This window comes from Herpailurus yagouaroundi, unplaced genomic scaffold, assembly GCF_014898765.1.
Source record: "Herpailurus yagouaroundi ecotype Mexico unplaced genomic scaffold, PumYag 216, whole genome shotgun sequence".
Taxonomy (NCBI): Eukaryota; Metazoa; Chordata; class Mammalia; order Carnivora; family Felidae; genus Herpailurus; species Herpailurus yagouaroundi.
The window spans coordinates 11,093,654-11,110,405 of record NW_024412447.1 but is presented as its reverse complement, the minus strand read 5'-3'; the positions used below and the strand labels follow the sequence as shown (position 1 = coordinate 11,110,405).

Genomic DNA, 16,752 nt, shown 5'->3' with positions numbered 1-16,752 from the left:
CTCCCGGAACTACACACCAACAGGATGCAGTGGCTCAAAGTAGCCAATGCCTGATTCTTGGGTAGCTGTGTAAACAAAACTTGGTGAGTAAGATCCAAACCCACTTCTCTGTGATTATACTCACAAAATGGGGGTGGCTCCAGGTCCGGAGGGCTCCTGCACCTGCTGTGAGCCTATGGGGCTCCTACTGCTTCTAGAAGCTTCTATGGTTGTCTTAACCGAAAATGGCGGACCCATCAGGAAGCGCACACTTAGTGCCCACCTGGCCAGGTGGGCTCACCCAGAGGAGGGGAGCAGGCCAGGTGAGGAGCTGGTACCCTAGTGCCCCTGCCCCGTCTACAGACCACCTGACCGGCTCCAGCAGGGCCCCAGGCTCCGGGAAGGGTGGGGGGGAGGGCGCGGAACAGAGCTATTAGTTCACAAGAAGACCCAGAGAATGAGACAGAATGTAAAATCTTTCAGAGTTTTATTTGCCACCAGCTTCATTTTTTTCACGCATCTCCTATTATTCCTGCCAGGAAGGCGTAACTTGCTTGGAAAGCATCAGACCAACCCAACCTGGGGGCCATCCCACAAAATAGGACATTCCACAAAATAGCTTCTCAAACGTACCAAGATGGAAAGAAGACAAAGAGTTGAACTAGTGCAGGTGAAAGGAAAACACACACAGGGCAAGTACCGTCTTGGATTAAATGCTAGATCAGGTGAGGGAGAAAAAGGATCGCCAGGAAGGACCGTCTGGGGGAGAAAATGCCAAAACGTAAATATGTGTGTAGAGTAGACAATGGTGTTGTACCAAAGTCGAATTGGACAACAGCATTTTGACGGAGGACGCGTTTACTCTTATGATACGCCCGCTGACGTATTTAAGGGTCAGAGGCATGAGGTCTAAAGCTAAGCCTCAACAGGTGAAGGGAAAAAAAATAGTCATGTCCGTGCTAGAAGCAAAATGTGGCAAAATGTTAATCGTTGGTCTTTATACTATTGTTGCAACAGGAAGTTGGAAATTATTTCAATTTTTTTTTGAAGATAGCAAGATCCAGCCCGGGGGTCCCCAGTTCCCACTCCCAGGGTCAGGCACCCTCCGAGGGGCTTGTAGCTCAGACGCGGTGTGGAACAGGCCAGGCTGGCAAACCCGGGCTGCAGGAGAGGCTCCGGCCTCTGGCTCGCCTTACCTTTTTCTCTGCTCCTTGCTGTCCCTCTGTCCCTCTGTCGGTGGGAGGGTGACCTCCTCCTGTCCTTCCCTGATTCACAGGCCGGTCCTAGGTGCTGTGCCTCACAGGGACAGTCCCAGCCCATGATTAGGTGACTCCCAGTTCCCAGGTGACCTTGGGTAAGTAATTCCACCCCCCTTGAGTCCTGCTCTCTCTACTAGTAAGATGGGGCAGCAGCTAAGACGAGGTGCCATCCAGGGCTGGGGGCTGGGGTGGGGCCTGGACAGAGACGCCCTAGGAGGGTCCCATGGCCCTCAGAGTCACCTGTGGCGGGCAGGGGTGCAGGGAGGGGCGGGAGGAAGGAAGGCACACATCCCTCCCTCCATCACATCAGAGTCTGTACTTGTGTTTTAGCTGCTTTGCACCCTGTAAGGTGGGAGATGGGGAGTAAGAGCTAATAAATCCTGACCATGGGCTGGCAATGCCAGTAGGGAAGAGGGGACACAGGTGCCTCGGCCACCCCCTCCGGGTGCGCCAGCTCCAAAGAGAAAGCTGATTTTAAGCATCCTTACTGCCTCCCCGGTCATCTCAATACGGGCGGTCACCTCAAACCTCCTTGGCTTCCAGGTCCCAACAAATCCGCAGGCTCAACTCCACGGGCTTTCTCTGGCCACACGGAGGAGTTTCCAAGGCATCTGAACTTGACCGGGTCTTCACGTGTTGCGCCCAGCCACCGACTCGCGCTTCCTGCCGGGGCCGAGGCCACTGGAGTCGAGGGTCCGTGTGCTTTAGGTTTTAGTGCCCCAAGCTAGAAACCAGGTCAGCCCAAGCACCTCTCCAATCCGCTCGCCCCACATCCGATCCGTCTCTCAAATTGGTCCGCAACCCAGAGCTCTCCTGCATCCTGGCTGCAAGTTCCTCGGGCACATCTCCTGCAGCAACTTCGGCATCACCCGTCTGCTCCCTGGTCTTGCCTCCGAGCTGCATTCGTACTGTGGCACCATCCACCTAAACGCACGCGTCAGAACCTGTCCCTCTTCCTTTTAGAAATGTTCAGCAGTGCTCAGGCTCCACCCCACCTCGGCATGCTTCATACAAGGGAAGAATATCCCAGAAACTGTTTACAGGTATTTTATATCTCGTTCCTTGTTCACTGCCTTGGGGGGCTGTTTTATGTTTCAGATCCGCACATATCACTTAAAATTCCAAATACACTTATATGGGGGCAGCCAGCCTGCTCAAGTCTTTTCCCCACGGCGGGGCACAGTCTGAAAATTGATCACCGCCTCAGGCTGAAGACAGACTCTGCTTTGCCCAAAGCCATCCAGTGATGGAGCCAGGTGTCAAACTTCCAGACTGTCCAACTCCAAAATCAGTACATCCTCCCGGCTACCAGGCTTTCCTGGAAAAGGCAGAAAAGTCAGGAACAAAGTGAACTGTTAGTGGGTGCAGAGAACACCCACTGTGAATGGAGGGACCCCAGCCGTGAGGAGGGGTCAGGGCTCAGCCTCGGCCCCTCCCTGACCTCCCCGTGGAGGACGGAGGGAAAACGGACTGGACTGTTTCTCAGATCAGGACAGTTTGCTTTGCTTTGCTTTTCCTTTTTCAAGTGTATTTATTTATTTTGAGAGAGACAGAGACGGTGCAAATGGGGAAGGGGCAGAGAGAGAGAGAGAGAATCCCAAGCAGGCTCCATGTGCCCAGTGCAGAGCCTGACGTGGGGCTCAAACCCACAGAACTGCAACATCATGACCTGAGCCGAAATCAAGAGTCGGATGCTCAACCGACTGGGCCACCCAGACAGCCCCAGGACAGTTTTATTTTCAAGTGAGCCCATCTGTTTCTCCCAGGGAAAGAATCTTAAAAAGTTATAATCATAAAATCCATGAAGCTGTGTGTTACTATCTACTATTCTTTGTGGAAAGAATAAAGCTATGCAAAATTTGGCCCTCCTGGAAAATTCTGGATTTGCCCACCAGCTTCAGCCTCTAGACGAGTATAAATGCCACGGACTGCTCAGTTCCAACCACCCCCAAAAATGTCAGAAATTGAAACCACCCGAGAGGACTCTGGTCTGGGTAGGCACCATGGTAAATGCACTGGAGGTACTTTTGTTTGTTTGTTTGTTTTTATTTTTGAGAGAGAGACAGTGCGAGCAGGGGAGGGGCAGAGAGAAAGGGAGACACAGAATTGGAAGCAGGCTCCAGGCTCCGAGCTGTCAGCACAGAGCCCGATACGGGGCTCGAACTCACGAACCACGAGATCATGACCTGAGCCAAAGTCAGACACCCAACCCACTGAGCCACCCAGGCGCCCCAGCACTGGGGGGTACTTTTTAAAATTGCTCTGAACTCACCGTGGAAAGTAATTTATGATGTAGACCACAGTCCCCAGTGGCCACTCACGCAAGCTGACGCTGACATGCAAACCATCATTTCCATCAGGCTTCAGTTTTGCACCTTAACTGGAAGCGGGCCACATGAAAGATAAACAAAAAATATGATTATTTAAAAGTTTAATTTAAAATGATTGGGGTGGGGGGGCGCCTGGGTGGCCCAGTCGGTCAAACGCTGACTCTTGATTTTGGCTCAGGTCCTGATCTCACAGTTCGTAAGTTCGAGCCCCGTGTCGGGCGTGGAGCCTGCTTGGGATTCTCTCTCTCTCCCCCCTCTCTGCCTCCCCCACTCGTGCTCTCTCTCTGTCTCCCAAAATAAATAAGTTAACTTTAAAATGAGTTTTTAATTTGTTTTCCCAGAGACCACGTACAAATACAGCCTGGTTCACAACCCCAGCTCGGGGCCACCCTGGTGTTACCTGAAGGGACACGTGGTGGCTGTCATTATAGGCTCTCGCTCACATCCCCTGGCTTCCTCCACTCAGACTCCAGCCTGGGGGCTTCTGTGCCCTGTTGCCAAGTGGGCAGACTGGGGCTGGGGGCCTGGACCAGCATAAAAGCCTCTGTCAAGTCTCCTTTCTCCTCAGCATAAAGTGTGGCCACTGCCCCCTGGGTCTGTGAGGTTTCTGACCGTGAGCGTTCTGCCTGGCGGATTGGGACTTTAGGGGATAAGACCCAGTGATTCTGGGTGGACCTCTCTGGACAGAAAGGACAAGGCCCTGCCCTCTCATAGCCCCATCAGCTCTGTGGCCAACCTGGGGAGAACCACAGGAGCAAAGAAGGGTCCGTTTGCCCCCACAGACGAGCACTCAGACTCCTGAGACAGATGGACAGATGGATGCATACAGACACAGACAACTTCCCAGCAAAGGTCCGCTGTAGGTGGGGGTATTATTAATCCCATCTTACAGATGAGGAAAGTGAGGGCACAGAGAGGTTGAGTCACTGGCCCAAGGTCACACAGGCAGGAGTAGAAGGGCCATCTCAACAAGCCTGCTTATCAACTCCCAGCTGAGCCCCCTCCACAGGCAGGATGCCACTAACCCCTGCCTCACTTGGGTCAAGGATCGGGGACAGCCGCCTCCTTCCTGGGAGGGGGCAATGTGGTGGGATGGTCCCCAAAGATGTCACAAGGTATTTTTGGCCGAATGTCCCCCACCTCACCTGGGACACAGTGTTTGCACCCGAAACCTGAGCCCCTGATTTCTAGAGCCGAGTGGAAAAATACCTCCCAATCCAGCTCAGAAGTCATCTCTGCCCAGGAAAGAGAGCAAGACAGTCCAGCCCAGTGCCTGCCGAGTCCCACCCCCGGCCCAACCCAGCCCGGACCAGACCAGGAGCCCAGCTCATCCAAAGACATGTAGGACCAGTCCACCTGGTCCTGCCAGGCCAGAGGCCGGGCCCATCAAGCCGCCCATCCCAGCAACTAAAAATGTCTGGTGTGGAACCTTCCAGAGCCCAGCCCTGTGCTTAGCACAGCCCAAGATACATTCAACCAAAGTCAGAGCCAACACCAGCCCAGCCCAGCATAAAACCTGAGTTACTCAGCTCCAACCCCCCTACAGCCAGCAGCAGGTTCACCCCACCCCTTCCGAGGAGCCAAAGGAGCTCAAAGCTTCACCGGGCCCCCCGCCGTGCAGCCCAGGCCAGGCCCCAGCCCAGGGGGCCCCACCCAAACAGCCTACGAAACAGCCCAACCCGAGCCAGCTCCCCTCTGCCTAGCCCGGCCTGGCAGATGCAGAGGGGGAACCTTCCAGAAGGGATGAGCAGGAGGTCTGGGCCTTCGTAGAGAGAGCTGGCTGAGCAGACCTCCTCCGGGCTTCCAACCACAGCCCCCAGCAGGCGGAACCGCCTTGGGGCCACACTCCCATCGAGGTAGAGAGGGTGGTGTCCCTTCTTCCCCAGGCCTGTGCAGGCTCCCGGGAAGGAGCTAAGAGTATCGAGAAGAACAAATCCAATACTCTGGACTTCCAAGGTTTTCTGAGCAAGAACTGGGCATCCGCTGGCTTCTCTGGGTGGGGAGCCACCAGGGATGGGGGTAGGGGTGGGGAGGGAGGACCCTGCATCTCAGAAACACAGCAGGGATCCTGCTTCAGGGACCCTCGGATCCTCCCTGCTCTAACTGGAGCTGTGAGACCCCAAAATCCAGAACAACCCAAGGTGGCTGAAAGCCCAGCCAAGCGGCCTCAGGAAGCATCACGAGTGATTACACTGTTGCCTTTCTCCTCCGGAGTCTGGGTGATGGATGGTTCATAGGACTGCCTCTGGAGGCAGATTATCTGAAATTTGAGTCCTGGCCCTTGTCTCCTACCTGTGTGACCTTGGGCCAGTGTCCCAACCTCTCTCTGGGCCTCTACTTCCCTTGGCTCTAAGGCAAGAAGGAATAAACAGCATCTCCCTCCAAGGGTGCAGTGCGAGGTATTTAACTGCCAGTGTCAGGCAGTCACCAACCATGCAGGACAAACCCATGCCGAGACTCTGAAGGGCCGGGAATTGACCATTCCGATGGGCCTCAGAAAGGTCCAGTGGGGGCGCCTGGGTGGCGCAGTCGGTCAAGCGTCCGACTTCAGCCAGGTCACGATCTCGCGGTCCGGGAGTTCGAGCCCCGCATCAGGCTCTGAGCCATGTCAGGCTCTGGGCTGATGGCTCAGAGCCTGGAGCCTGTTTCCGATTCTGTGTCTCCCTCTCTCTCTCTCTGCCCCTCCCCCGTTCATGCTCTGTCTCTCTCTGTCCCAAAAATAAATAAACTTTGAAAAAAAAAATTTTAGAAAGGTCCAGTGGTACCTGGGGCCACAGGACGGCTGTGTGAACAGAGCCACAGGATACAGCTGGTTAGCTGTTACTACTCTATACCAAGGAGTTTACAAAATCCAACTCCTGTCCGAAAGTCTTTCGTGTTGAGTGCTTACAAGTCACGCCATAAATTTATATTTTTTGATGTTTATTTATTTTTGAGAGAGAGAGAGAGAGACGGAGCTTGAGCAGGGGAGGGGCAGGGAGAGGGGGAGACACAGAATCCGAAACAGGCTCCAGGCTCTGAGCTGTCAGCACAGAGCCCGATGTGGGGCTCGAACTCACAGACTGCAAGATCATGACCTGAGCCAAAGTCGGACGCTTAACCGACTGAGCCACTCAGGCGCCCCATCACACCATAAATATTAATTAAGCATCTACTATGCGCTAAGTGTCATGCTAGGACAATTACCAAAAATTATAAGAGGTCAGTGATAGAATATTCTATTACCTATTTTAGAGTTTTCCTCCCTCCATTTTGGATATTTTTGATATCCAGCATAAATGTGTACATGACATTTTTCCAAATTGCTAAGAAGTTCTTTAATACTATAAATTAAGTAATCGGGGTGCCTGGGTGGCTCAGTTGGTTGAGCATCCGACTTCGGCTCAGGTCATGATCTCACAGTTCATGAGTTCGAGCCCCAGCATCAGGCTGTGTGCGGACAGCTCAGAGCCTAGAGCCTGCTTCGGATTCTGTGTCTCCTCTCTCTGTCCTTCTCCTCTCAAAAATAAATGAACATTTTAAAAATAAATAAATAAATACACATAAAAGATTGGGGCACTGGGTGGCTCAGTTGATTAAGCATGGGACTCTTAACCTTAGCTCAGATCTTGATCTCAGGGTTATGAGTTCAAGCCCCCTGGTGGGCTTACACACACACACACACACACACACACACACACACACAAAATCTGACAGTAGTACAATTAAAATGAAAAGGGACCTGCTGGTGTGAATAATTGTTGCAAAGTTTACCAACAAAGTGCTCATTTCAAAGTCTTAAAATGACACTACCATGAGTCTGGCCGTGGGAACCCATCAGAATAAGCCATTTCCTCCAAAGAGGAAACTCACTTCACACAAAAGGGAATGCCTGCTTTTGAATGGTTTAACCTTGAGGCGACCCAAAGAAATGCAAGTTAAAACTACCATTGGGGCGCCTGGGCCGCTCCCAGTTAAGCCTCCGACTTCAGCTCAGATCATGATCTCGCAGTTCGTGGGTTCCAGCCCCACGTCGGGCTCCGTGCTGACAGCTCAGAGCCTGGATCCTGCTTCAGATTCTGTGTCTCCCTCTCTCTGCCCCTCCCCTGCTTGCACTCTGTCTCTCTCTGTCTCTCAAAAATGAATAAGCATTAAAAAATAAAAATTTTTAAAAAAGGAAAGCTTTGTTGTCCAAGGCACTGGGATGTGAGGCTCCTTTGCAACAGCAGCCGACAATGGTTACCCTGCCCGTGCAACTACACACAAGTTTTCTACTTACTTGCAAATATCTCTTGGCAGCCTCCACAGCCCCCGGCAGGAATATTCCAGTAAATGACCAGTCGCTCCTACACACTTTGGAACGGCTCCGAGAAAGTCCCTCCGAAGGCTCAACATCAGCAATTTCGGAGACGCCTCCCTGCCTAGGGACCGCCCCCCAGATGTCTGCTGTCGCCCGAAGCCAAACGACTGGCCACCCGTTCAGTCCCTGAGACGGCACCAAATGAACATTTTATGGACCTGTTCAATTGCAAAGCGATGCAGGCAATTAACTTCCATGGCGGTTTTATGGTGGAAAGATGTTGCAAGCACGGGCCCCCGGAAGCAGGGCCGTGCGTCAGTTCAGGAAACGCGGCTGCCAAAGCCCGGTGGGGTCCATCATCAGAGCAGGTGTGGAGCTCGGATCGGCTGCTCGTGGCCAATGGGGCTGCACCCAATCTTGCCCGCGGTCACCTGGCACTGAGCCTGGGGCTCCATTCTCCCAGCAGAGGTCCTGGAAAATGCTGGACTGAACCAGCACCCCCCACCTGCCTCCCGCGTAGCATGGGGTGATGTTGAATTCACCCCCAGAGGGATGGATGGGTCATAAAAATCTGGTATGTTCAGACTTGCTGACCTAATCCTGTGCCCACAGCAGACCCACTAGACTGCTGTGCAATTTCACATCAGACATCTGTGGGGTAGCATCTATTAATGGATGAGAAAGAGAGAGAGAGAGAGAGAGAGAGGAGACAGGATTTGGGCCACTGAGAGGCGGGGGGGCGGGCAGGAGAGGAGGGCGGGCAGGCTGGCACCCCCTCCCCAGTCCAGAGGAATTGGCATGAGCAGTGTTTCCCCAGCAACAGCCTCTGATTGGTCCCCGTCTGTCCACCAGCTGATTTGGGTCCTGCACAGCCTGTCCTCAGTCCCCCTGCGGGGCAGAAACGTGTAAAAGAGGCCGGAAGACCCCGCTCAGGCCCCCTCCCCAGGGCTGGAATGGATCTTGAGAAGGACTAAGCATTGAAGATGGTGATTCCCCACGCATGCCCCAGCCCATCTCTGTACCATTCACAGCAAAGTGGTATTTTTCAGAATGACACTCAACTGTATTTTTTTTTAATTTTTTTAACGTTTATTTATTTATTTTTTTAATTTTTTTAACGTTTATTTATTTTTTGGGACAGAGAGAGACAGAGCATGAACGGGGGAGGGGCAGAGAGAGAGGGAGACACAGAATCGGAAGCAGGATCCATGCTCTGAGCCATCAGCCCAGAGCCCGACACGGGGCTCGAACTCCCGGACCGCGAGATCGTGACCTGAGCTGAAGTCGGATGCCTAACCGACTGAGCCACCCAGGTGCCCCAACGTTTATTTATTTTTGAGACAGAGAGAGACAAAGTATGAACGGGGTGAGGGGGGTGCAGAGAGAGAGGGAGACACAGAATCAGAAGCAGGCTCCAGGCTCCGAGCTGTCAGCACAGAGCCCGACGCCGGGCTCGAACTCACGGACCGCGAGATCATGACCTGAGCCGAAGTCGGACGCTCAACCGACGGAGCCACCCAGGCGCCCCGACACTCAACTTTATTAATGCTAGAATTGCAAGGGCCTCTTTCTGGATTCTCTGATTGCAAAATTCTGGGTGAGCTTGTCAAAAGCAAGCTCTCTTCTGGCTCTACGGGTGTATGTGCGCACTTTTGTGTGAGTGTAAGAATGTGCGTGCGTGTGTGTGTGTGTGTGTGTGCTCCCCAAAGTCACTCCCTCTGTGGAGGGCCTCAGACAGGCTCTGTGTCCTCAGGGAAACCAGGGAAAGCCATCTGGTCTGGGGAAGTGGCCAGAAGGCTAGGAATACCTGCAGGGCAGAGGGGGTGGGGGGGTGGGGCCTGGAGGCAGGATGCTGGACACGAGGAGGGCGGTCCTGAGGCCTGTCAAGGCCATCCCTGGATGCCGGGCCAACCACATCAGGTCCCAGCAGAAGAGCAGACGAAGACCAAAGACCAGGAGCCACCAGCAGCGGTCACAGCACACTGTCACCACAACTGAGCTCCGTTAGGCGATACGCGGTCCTCTTAATCCGCACAACCATCCCCATGCGCCTTTGTCCGCAGCTTTCCAGATGAGGCCTAGAAGTTCCGAGAGGTCAAGCGACTTTCCCAGAGTCACACAGCTAGTAAGCGGGGGAGCCAGAATTCAAAGCCAGCCGGCCTCACTACACAGGCCGTTCTCTTTTCTCTGTGCTACCTCGGGGGAGTGACAAAGCAGGTCTCAGAAGTGGCGGGACGGAGCGGAGGCCGGTGACGAGGAAGTCACATGGGCAGGCAAGGAGGGTGCAGGGAATGAGAAAAGTCCGTGATAAAAGGCCCTAACGGCTCTTCCCGGCCAAGGAGCGTCTTGGATGGAGGCATCCCAGGAGTCGGGGCAGAGCCCCCCGCCCCTGGGCTGCCCCCCCATCTCCTGTCGAAACAAAAACGCCGAAGTGCCAGCAAAACAGATTCCTGCTTCCTCAGCAGCTGACAGTCCGACCCTTTACGATCTCGAGTCCCCGGCTGCAAACTTGCAGCGATGGTCAATCCGCTCCCAAGGCCTCCGGCTGCAGCAACAAAGTAACACATTTCTGAAAGTCAGCGAAGTCCTGGCGGCCTCGCGGGGTGCCCTGAAACGACAGCCGCTGCGATGGCCGGAGAGGCCGCGGGACTGGCTGTATTTCCTGGGAGAAACCGGCTACACGGCAGGATGGGTGTTCAGTTCGCCGTGGGGGGGTCGTCCCTTCGGTGGCTCATCCTTAGCAAACCTTGGGTTCGTTCTCTTTTGCTAACGGTTTGTCCTCATTCTGCCTAATGACTTCTCGTGCCGGCATTTGGTGCTCCTCTCTCCTCTGTGTGTGTCCCCCCACCCCGGCCTGGGAATTCAGACGCTCCTCTCCCTCCAGGAAGGGTCTGAAGAGGCAGCTCGGCCCCGGCCCAGCCTGGGCCCACCCCCCCCCCCCCCCCCCCCCCCCACCCCGGAGGGAGGGACGGTTGTTCTGGGCTCTTCTGCCCCACAGGGCACGAGTCACTTAGGCGGGCTGCAGGGTGGACAATCCTCCCACCAGAGACGTGCTACCTCTGGAAAGCAGGGAACCGTCTAGTCGCAAAGAGCATCTAGGGAAGGACAAATTGCCTCCCCGTCCAGGGTCAGGCCTCACACTGCGGCTACGTCTGGGGTGTGAAGGGACCATACTCCGCACCTGTTTTAGGTGTAGGATTTGACTGCTTTTGACACATGTAGGCGCGCATGAACCCGTCACCCATCAAGGTAGTGAATTCGGGGGCGCCTGGGTGGCTCCGTTGGTCTGACTTTGGCTCAAGCTGTGATCTCGCGGCTCGTGGGTTCAAGCCCCGTGTCGGGCTCTGTGCTGTCAGCACAGAGCCTCTTTCAGATCCTCTGTCCCCTTCTCTCTCTGCCCCTCGCCCCTGTCAAAAATAAACAAACATTCCAGAAACAAAAAAAAAGATAGGGAATTTATTGCTTATGCTCAGCGGTTTCCTCCTGTCCTTTGCAATCCTGCCTCCCATCCCTCCCCACCTTCCATCCCTGTCCCCAGACAGCTGCTAACCTGCTTTCTAATACTACAGATGTGCTTTCATTTTCTAGAGTTTTCTATAAACGGACTCCTGCTGTATCGCTCTCCTTCATCTGGCTTCTTTCACTCAATGTGATCATCTGAAGATCCTTCCGTGTCGTTACGTGTGCCACTAGCATATTCCTTGTTATTGATGGGTAGAATCCCATCACCCAATTAAACTACAATGTGTTTATCAATTCACCCGTTGAAAAACGTCAGCATTGTTTCCAGTTGTAGGCATTAATTATAGCAGTCCTAGGAAACTAAGACAGTCCCCGAGATGCACCCAATGCCATCCCATCTCCCTGAGTATGTATCATGGTTCACTTTAAGAAAGAGAGATCCTGGGTGGGCCTGACCTAATCAGGCATGATGGCTAATTTGACAGGCCAATGCCCAGATATCGGGTCATGCATTATTTCCAAGTATGTCTGTGAGGATGCTTCTGGGAGACCTTAGCATTTGAGTTGGTAGGCTGAGTAAGGAAGACGACCGTCGCCCAAGTGGGTGGGAACCGTCAAAAGGCAGAGGATAGAGAAATTCTATTTCTCTCTGCTTGACCACTCAAGCTGGGACCCTGGTCCCTTGCCCTCGGACGGGACTTGTGTCATCAGGCTTTCTGGTTCTCAGGCCTCTGGATTCAGGCTGGAATTTATACCATTGGCTTTCCTGCATTCTCATGGGACTTCTCAGCTCCATAATGCCATTAGACAATCCTTATAAATAAATCTTAATTTGGATATATATATCCAAATATGTGTATATTACAAATATCCAAATATGTGTATATTAAGATTATATATAAATCTTAATTTGGATATATATATCCAAATATGTGTATAGATTTATCTATAGATATAGATTTTCTAGGATATTCTAAAATATCTAGATATTTAGAATATCCTAGAATATCTATATCCTATATCTATATCCTAGAATATCTACATAGATATTCTATAGATATATCTATATATCTATATATAGATATATTAGGATATCTAGATAGATAGATAGATATTCTACTTTTCCGGAGAACCCTAAGTATTATGCCCAGTACTGCCCACCTGTGCCCATGATAATGAGCCATCTGAATGAAACCTGTCACCACCTGCATTTGAGGCCAGTTGTGCAGAAGGGCTGGGGAGAAAAGGTGGAAAGCTAATGAGTGGCTGACCAAACAGGGACCTTCTCGGGGAGCAGAAAGCGGAAGCAGACAAATGATGTGGTTCAAATCACAGACGCAGGGCAAATCCAGAGGTCAGGACCACACGGCTAAGAGAGTAACCAAGAAAAGCCAGGTCGCTAAGGAAAAGTTCCTCCCCAGCGTGGCGGTCTCCACGACTCAACTCAGGGATGTCCTCGGGGCTGTGCTGTACAATGACCCTCCCCGCGCCACCCCTGTGACCTCTTCAGGGGCCAGGAAACGCTCTGACCGGCAAGACCGCATTTTTAGACATTGCACAAATGAAAGAAGCCGCTTTCCCGCCATGTGGGTAGATCAAGTTCACCGGCAGTCGGCAGAAAACGATGTCCTCCAAGGAAAACCGGCAGCTGGCAGCCTGACCACGACCCTCCTCAGGTTGCCGGTGTCTCACTGGTGACCTTCGTGTCTCACTTGCAAATTTCAATTCCACGGGTCCTGGAAAAAGCAACAAGGCAAACCTGGGAGGGAGGCTGCTTGAAATCCAAGATGGTCAAGTCCAGGAATTGTCCCAACAGCTCACCTCACCTGCCACACAGGTGAGCCCCGGCGCCCTCCTCTCCGTGCAAGACACAGGCTCACAGATCTCTGAAAAGACATCTCCGAATTTCACAACACCATCAAGACACCTGCTTCGTGCTCCTCTTTGCCCTGGGGGCAGCTCTGAGTGTAAGCGTGTGAATGTCAAACACCTTCCCATTGGGTTTTCTTTCTAAGTCTTCAGCCAAATTTATTTTAATCCCCAGAATAAAAAGTCCAAGACAGGAAGACCCCTCAGAGATGTCCTTGTCCCAGCCGTTCTTAGAGGAGATGAGAAAACCGAGGTCTGGAGAGCCCAGGAAATTTGTCCAGGGCTCATGAAAATTAGGCGATGGGGTGATGAACCCTATGTATCTGATATCATTTTTTTAAGTTTATTTATTTCTTTTGAGAGAGAGAAAGAAAGAGAGCACAAGTGGGGGAGAGGCGAGAGAGAGAATCCCAAGCAGGCTCTGCACTGTCAGCACAGAGCCTGATGCAGGGCTCGAACTCACCATGAGACCATTTCCTGAGTTGAAGTCAGATGCTTAACCAACTGAGCCACCCAGGTGCCCCCCCCCCGCCACACACCGCATTTTTTAGAGACAAAGAGAGCACAAGCAGGGGAGAGGGGCAGAGGGAGACAGAGAGAGAATCCCAAGCAGGTTCCATGCTCAGCACAGAGCCTGACACGGGGTTCGGTCTCACAACCCTGGGATCAGGACGTGAGCTGAAATCCAGAGTCAGAAGCTGAACCAACAGAGCCACCCAGGTGCCCCAGTGATATCTTTTTGAGACCTGAAATGCAAACTGTTGCAAAGATATTAGATAATGTCCTATTTCTTGAGTTGAGTTGTAGGTTTAGAGATGGTTTATAATTATGCTTTGTAAGGTACACACGTAAATATACTCTTTGGTGTGCGTGATTTTAAAGAATTCAAACATTCAGCTCTTTGTTTAACGTTTATTTAGAGAAAGAGAGAGAGTGTGTGTGTGTGTTTTTGTGTGAGCGGGGGAGGGGCAGAGAGAGGTGGGGGGAGAGAGAATCCCGAGCAGGCTCCACACTGTCGGTGCCACAGCCCAGCTCAGGGCTCCAACTCCCGGACCGTGAGATCATGACCTGAACTGAGATCAAGAGTCGGACACTTAACCGACTGAGATACCCAGCCGCCCCAACATTCAGCCCTTTGAATTTCTGAGTGCGGAAGCACTTTCTAAGAGACGGACCCCATCCATCTGGGCACAAGCCCAAGGTGGCCACCGTACCTCCAGTTGGTGGTAGAAATGGCCGATGTACTGGGCCCTAATGGGAGTTTCGTTTGTACCCACGGACGTTCACGACTCGAGAATTTGTCAGTCGAGACATGTCCCCATCACGCAGCTCCCTCCATGTCTGAGTCTTACCCTACGGCCAACCCCGATCTCCAGGCTGGGGATGGAGAGGGCTCAGGACTGGGATGAAATTCGAGGAGCAGGTGTGGAATGTGGTAGGATTTGGGAATAAAGTAGCGTGGCAGGGAGGGCTGTGAGTGGAAAAGAGGAAGGGGTGGCCCGTACCTAGCAGTCAAGAAGGCGTGATTTCACATTGTCGCCACTCCATTTTGCTATGGCCACATTCCATATGCCCGTATCAAAACCTTCATTAAGACATGGCAGCTCCAGGGGCGCCTGGGTGGCGCAGTCGGTTAAGCGTCCGACTTCAGCCAGGTCACGATCTTGCGGTCCGTGAGTTCGAGCCCCGCGTCAGGCTCTGGGCTGATGGCTCGGAGCCTGGAGCCTGTTTCCGATTCTGTGTCTCCCTCTCTCTCTGCCCCTCCCCCGTTCATGCTCTGTCTCTCTCTGTCCCAAAAATAAATAAATGTTGAAAAAAAAAAATTTAAAAAAAAAAAAAAAAAGACATGGCAGCTCCATACAACGACAGGTGGGATCCCGGACCAGAGAAAAGACATGAGTGGGAACCCCAGTGAAATTTGAACGAGACCCGTATTCTAGTTCATTGGATCCTACCAATGTCAATGCTCTGGTTTTGATCATTCAACCTTGGTCATATAGGATGCTAACATTAGGGAAGCTGGGCGAGGGGTCTACAGGAGCTCTCTTTACTACTTTTGCAACTTCCATGGGAGCTGAGAATAATTCTTTTTGTCGAGAATTATTTTAAAACAGAGTCTTTTTACACATGAAAAATGCTCAACTTCATTTGTCACCAGGGAAATGCAAATCAAAACTATCATGAGATGTCACCTTACACCCATCAGAATGGCTGAACTCAAAAACACAAGAGGGGCACCTGGGAGGCTCAGTCGGTTGTAATGATGGGGCGCCCCTAGAGGGGGCGCGGTCCCACCAACCCCTGGGCCTCCAGCACCGTAAGGTGACAAGGTTATGTTGCTCTAAGTCACCATGTTTGTGGTGTTGGGTTACAGCAGCCATAGGAAGCTAACACACTCAGGGATCAAGATAAATAATACTGCAACGTTTCTCAAAAATCCAAATGAACACGAAAAATCCGCACTGAACAAAACATAATTCTTTTTAATTATTTTATTTAATTTTTTGAGAGAAAGCGCTCCAGCGGAGGAGGGACGGAGAGAGAGGGGGACAGAGGATCTGAGGCGGGCTCCCCACTGACAGCAACACCCAGTGTGGGGCTCGAACTCACAAACCGTGAGATCATGACCTAAGCCCAAGTCGGATGCTCAACCAGTGAGCCACTCAGGCGCCCCCAAAATATAATTTCATTTTTTTATTAAAAAAAATTGTTTTAATGTTTACTTATTTGGAGAGAAAGAGAAACAGAGTGCCAGCAGGGGAGGGGCAGAGAGAGAGGGAGACACAGAATCCAAAGGAGGCTCCAGGCTCCGAGCTGTCCGCACAGCGCCCGACGCAGGGCTCAAACTCACAAACTGTGAGATCATGACCTGAGCCGAAGTCGGACGCTCAACCGACCGAGCCACCCAGGCGCCCCCAAAATATAACTTTAAATAAAGCCTCAGTCTTACTGACTCCTTTCTGGCCTCTGGCGTGGTGCTGTGACTGAGGCTGCCAAACTCTTCCCGCTCAGCTGTGGTCCCCAGCCCAGCCCCTGCTGGCGGTGCCCTCCCCTCGGCTCCCCCCACCCCAAGCTGCCCAGCCCTGGGGGTGCCAATAACCTGGGCCTCCCCTGAGTCACAGCCTCCTGCCCCCCCACATCTCCCTTCCCTGGCCTCCGACATAAGAACGAGCAGCCCCAGCTCATGCAGCCGGTCCCCGAGGGTGACCGCATTGCCACAGGGTCAGCAGGTGATCGTGACACGAGCCTCAGCAAACATGAGCCCTGTGGTTTCCAGGACAGTCCTCTGGGGACCTTTGTCCTGCTTCAAGCCCCGTTTGTTTGTTATTATCGTTGTTAGAGCTCAGGGGATGCCTGGCTGGTTTGCTCAGTAGAGTGTGCGACTCTTGATCTCAGGGTTGTGAGTTCAAGCCCCACATAGGGTGTAGAGATTACTTAAGAAAGAAAAAGAAAGAAGAAAGAAAGAAAGAAAGAAAGAAAGAAAGAAAGAAAGAAGAAGGAAGGAAGAAGGAAGGAAGGAAGGAAGGAAGGAAGGAAGGAAGGAAGGAAGGAAAGAAAGAAAAAGAAAAGAAAG

General features: G+C 52.4%; 1 long non-coding RNA gene across 1 annotated transcript; it reads right to left on the bottom strand.

Moving 5' to 3' along the window:
- Positions 1–449: 449 nt before the first annotated feature.
- Positions 450–8,325, bottom strand: LOC121017763 (uncharacterized). Its single transcript, XR_005784886.1, has 3 exons — positions 7,827–8,325; positions 3,511–3,618; positions 450–2,556 (listed from the first exon to the last, which is right to left on the bottom strand). It is a non-coding gene; the product is annotated as an uncharacterized LOC121017763 (long non-coding RNA).
- Positions 8,326–16,752: the final 8,427 nt, after the last annotated feature.